We start from the raw sequence: 5,084 nt of genomic DNA, 5'->3' as shown, positions 1-5,084 counted from the left end.
CCTATTTAGCATAAACAGAGGAAGAATCAAGTGGATATAATCACCTCTAGATCTTTGATAAACTTTATCCAATAGCTAAGAGATATTAATGCTTGAATGGCTGTTATTGGTTTTCATTTGGCATGTGACATCGAAGCAATGTGTCTTCTGTTGTGCTTAGGAAAATCTCAATTAGAGTTCCAAGCACCAGTAGGCAATGGAGAAATTTTCTGGCTTTGCTATGTTTTAACACTCCTGAATCTGGTCTCTGTCATGATCATCCTTCAAAGGAACCTCCATTTTAGCACAACTGCCAACAGACTCCAAAGATAGGTATTAAGGTAGCTTGTTTATAGAAGTGTGTTTAGTCTCATTTCTAAGGAAATGTATTTGGCACAATACTTATTTATTGTATTAAAACATGATTATTTGCTATTAAAAAAACAAAGTAATTAAGATAAATGTGAATGTCAAAGTCACAATAGAAATTATTTCTTTCAAGTAACTCCAAGACAGTCTCCAAATTTTGAGGCTCCTTGAACTTTCTTCTCCAAAAAGAGGATGATACCTAGGATTTAACCATCTTTTTCCCAACCTGTGACAGTGTTATCAGAAGTATTTGAAGCAATTAGGTTTAAAAGATGCTTCTAATTCTTCTAGTTTCTATTCATTTCTCCCTATTACATGCCTCCTAAACACTTTATTCACATTTTTTTGTGATGAAACCTTTCCAAAATAAATGTCAATTGCCCGTTCACATTCTGTTTTCTCTTACTAGCACTTCTTATGAAACAGAGGTCTTTTCTTCCCCTCAGTACCCAAGTTTAAAATGCAATGTGGAAATACTCTTCCATACTGAATTTAATTCTATTAGGGGCCTCTGTTTCTGTTAGGGTGTGGATAAATAACACCACCATTTCAGATTCAGTATAACCTAGTCACTTCCAGATTAATACAATTTCCTTAGGGAAAATACTCAACTTTTCGGGATTTCTCTAAACACTCCCTTCTCTTTTATTTTTCATCAGGTGGTATCTGAGTTTAGAAGAGGCTTGCGTTATGGCCGGGCATTGGAAATTATATGTTTAAAACAACAACAACAAAGCAGGGCAAATAAGCTATAATGTTCCATGAGAACATTAGGGATCCAGATCCCTTAAGATTTTGTTTTGTTTTGTTTTTCTAGTCTTTACAGGGTCAAAGCTAACTCGCTAGTAGTGTTCCATCCATGTTCCAGTCCATAAGAAAGGAGAATGGGAGGAAGTGGAATGCATGCAGTTTCCTACCTAAAGATATGACTTGAAAGTTGTCTACATTATTCTGCTTATATCCAATTGTCTGAACTTAGTTTCCTGGATTGTACTAGCAGAAGAGAGCCATATATGTTGATAACCACAAGGTAGGGAAGGAAAAAATAATTTTCATAAAATGGGTGAAAATAACATCTAACAATAGTTGAGCTAGAATTCATTCATCTTAAAGAATTAAGTAAAGCATTTTAGAGTATGTCATAAAATTAACTGAATGTGGGGCTTCCCTGGTGGCGCAGTGGTTGAGAGTCCCCCTGCCAATGCAGGGGACATGGGTTCGTGCCCCGGTCTGGGAGGATCCCACATGCCGTGGAGCAGCTGGTCCCGTGAGCCATGGCCGCTGAGCCTGTGCATCCGGAGCCTGTGCTCCACAAGGGGAGAGGCCACAGCAGTGAGGCGCACGTACTGCAAAAAAAAAAAAAAAAAAAAAAAAAAAAAAAAAAAAAAAATTAACTGAATATGTTACCTTTGATTGATTCAGCTAACATTTATCAAATCTCATCCATGTTAGTAATGGGAAGTTAGCTAATATGAAGGCAAACAATTCTACTATCTTCTTTAATGAGAGTTACTAATTACTAAATTTGCTATAATTTTATTACTTGACAAAAGTGGAAATACGAAAGTGAAACCTGTTTGGGGTTTTTTTTTGAGATAGTTTATAAGTTCAGAGTCCCATAATATAATGAAATGGAGATGTTACTTAGTGTACGATACTTTCAAATTGACTGAATAATTCCATGAACAATAGCAAACCACTATTGAGAGGAAAGTTTCTATGACTTGAATCAGTTATCTTTTGGCTGTAAGTAACATACAACATAGCTTAACAGGTTTGGTGCAGGTCTGGTGCAGGGACTTAACAAATATTATGGAAGAACCTGGCTCCATCTATCCTTCCATTCGGTCATTCTCTTTTTGTTGGATTTTTGTTTCTCTTTGTACTCTTCCCTCATAGTCTCAGAATGGTTTCCATAGCTCAAGTATAAAACAGTCATATTCGATGTCAGGAATCTGGGTAGTAGCAAAAGGGATCTTTTGTCAAGTTTTATCTTTTTATCAGTAAAGGGAAAACTTACACAGAAGCTCCCTAGAAGACCTAACTTTTTGCTTCCTTGACCAGAACTGCAAAAAGTTTAAGAAACAGATATATTTCTGCAATTAAATTAAATCACTCATGGCTAGACTAACAGCCCTACAGTGGAGTACATTGGCACCCTAATAAAATCAAGGTTTATATAATAAGTAAATAGAGGGAGAATATCTTTTGGGTAAACAAATAATGGGTTCTGCCACAGCTATGTAACCATCAAAAGCATGGCCTTTGTATATCTTAATTCATAATTTAAAGGTTATTCCAAATCTCCACTGCCCCCTCAGCCAATTCACTTCACAAATGATTCCATCTCTCTTCTTAATAAACTACATTCCTGTTCTATTGCTTCTTTACTCTCAGAATTATAAACGTGATCTTGTCTCTCCTATCCCAGTGATCAGTTCTGGCTACCTGGCAACTTTTCTTCTTTCCTCCAAGGCTAAATATTTCTAAAGTGTAATTATCGCTCATTGCCTCTGCTTATTTACTTCCCTTTTACTTTCCAACCCAAATTAGTCTGACCTTGGCTTGCACAATTACAGCTATTGCTAAATTCAACAGTGGTCAATGGTCTTAATATTTCAACTGTAATAGACAATTTTCTGTCATTATAAAGCCTGAGTTCTGTGTGGCATTCAACTCTATTTATTACTACCTCTTGTTGAAGTTATAGCTTCCTTTGACTTCTGAGAAACTGCTCCTCACTACATTTTCTCATAACTTTCTGGCAATATCTTGTTCATTTTAATGGTTTGTGTCTTCTATTTGTACACCTACTCTGTTGATGCAGGATACCAACATGCTAAAAATTCTTTGCATTAAGGAACATATAGAAATTCAAAGAAATGCCATATGTCATGTCACTGTTATAAATAGAATAAGATCAACTTTATTAAACCATTAAGTTACCCCCTTCAATGGTTGTAAATTTCAAGTGAACATGAGAATCACTAGGAAATAAATTACCAGAGATAAGCAAGACCAAACTGATAAAAAGATATGCTATTTCCTTACATGGAGAAAAGCTGAAAAAAATTGTAATTCAGAAAGTTGGTAAGTATAAAGTCAAGCATAAAAATAAAGTGACTCTCCAGTGACCAGCAAAAGAGAGAAAACACAAAATTAGACCAACAACTTCAAAGTGTTTCAATTGTAGTTCATGGGTATTTCATTAGTTCCTCAAGGCTAAAATCTAATACTGTTGTATGGACAGATGTGACTTTCTAGATGCCTAGAAAATGGAGATCTTAAAGAAAATCACCTGGATGAAGCTCAGATCCTTGAAGTTCTGCCCTAGCCATTAAATTATATCTATCTATAATTTATTTTATATATATTATATATAAATATACATTATAATTATATATATATATATATATACACACACTGTCCTAGAGAAGTGTTAAAAATATGTTACATATTGAGTAAACAATGACTACCATTAAGAAATAGAGTATTTAGGCTTATAGCATGCTCAAGTATGTAGTCTAAATGTACTCTATACACATGATAATAGAGACACGATCTAGGAAATAAACATAACAATGTTTGAGGATATTGAAAATTTTAGATCCCTGAGAGAGCAACCATTTTCCATCACAGTTTATATTGAAATTCCACAGAACCTCTGCCAAGCTCACAAGAAAAAAATTTACAAACCTCTAAAGAAATAAACCCCCATAAAATCAATATGCTGAATATGATAGAAGAAATTTATTCCTTCAGCTCTCCATTAATTTGATAAATATTTATCTGATGTCCACTATAAGTCAGAAAGTCTTGAAGCCACTGGATATATAGAAGGGAGTAGACAATGAAGGGATGAAGATACAAAAGAAGGAAAATAAACCATAGTAAAAAAAAAAAAAAAAAGAATAGAAAAAAAATAGACAAAGCCATACAAGAGCAAAGTGAACAACTTACTCCCTGAAATTAAGGACTTAATGGACATGTTTCACTTTAGGGGTATACATACTAAAATTAGAACAATACGGAGAAGATTAGCCTGTCTCCTCTTCATGGGTGTCATGCAAATTTTTGAATATTTCTGTATAATTTTTTAGCATCAATCCCTAAATCTGAGAAAGATGGAATTAAAAAGAAACTTACAGACATTTCTCACTCGTGAATATTGATGAAATAAGCCTCAATAAGATATCACCAAACATAATTCAACAGCTAAATAAAAAATTTTAATAGGAAAAATTTAGGAATGCAAGGGTGGTTCAGTGTTAGATACTCTATTAATATAATTCACCATGTTAACTTATCTAAGGAGAAAACTCATAATGAGGTCTCTGAAGATAATTAAAAGGCCTCAGACATAATTTCAAAGCCCATACCTCCTAAAAATTAATTAGTATTATAGGAATATATGGATACAGTGAAATACCACTTATACCCATGAGAATCACTATAATGAAAAAGAGGGAAAATGCCAAATTTTGGTGATGTGGAGTAACCAGAACTTGCCTATACTGTTAGTACATCTTTGGAAAACAGTATGGCAGTACTTATTAAAGGTGAATATTTGCATAATCTATGACCCACCAATTTCATTCTCACATATATTATTGACCAAGATGGCCTTAATATTCCCCTCATCTTGACTAAAATTTACACAGCCTTCTTCCTTACTTTTGGTCCCTGACCTCCTATTTCTAGAGCATTTACTTTAGAAAACTTGTTATTATAAATTA

At 34.1% G+C, this 5,084-nt stretch overlaps 1 non-coding gene across 1 annotated transcript; it reads left to right on the top strand.

The window, feature by feature from the left end:
* Positions 1 to 4,336: 4,336 nt before the first annotated feature.
* Positions 4,337 to 4,442, top strand: LOC132499619 (U6 spliceosomal RNA). The gene has a single exon (XR_009533861.1). It is a non-coding gene; the product is annotated as a U6 spliceosomal RNA (small nuclear RNA).
* Positions 4,443 to 5,084: the final 642 nt, after the last annotated feature.

The sequence above is a fragment of the Mesoplodon densirostris genome, chromosome 11 (genome assembly GCF_025265405.1).
Source record: "Mesoplodon densirostris isolate mMesDen1 chromosome 11, mMesDen1 primary haplotype, whole genome shotgun sequence".
Classification (NCBI taxonomy): Eukaryota; Metazoa; Chordata; class Mammalia; order Artiodactyla; family Ziphiidae; genus Mesoplodon; species Mesoplodon densirostris.
This window is presented reverse-complemented; position numbering and strand designations above follow the sequence as displayed.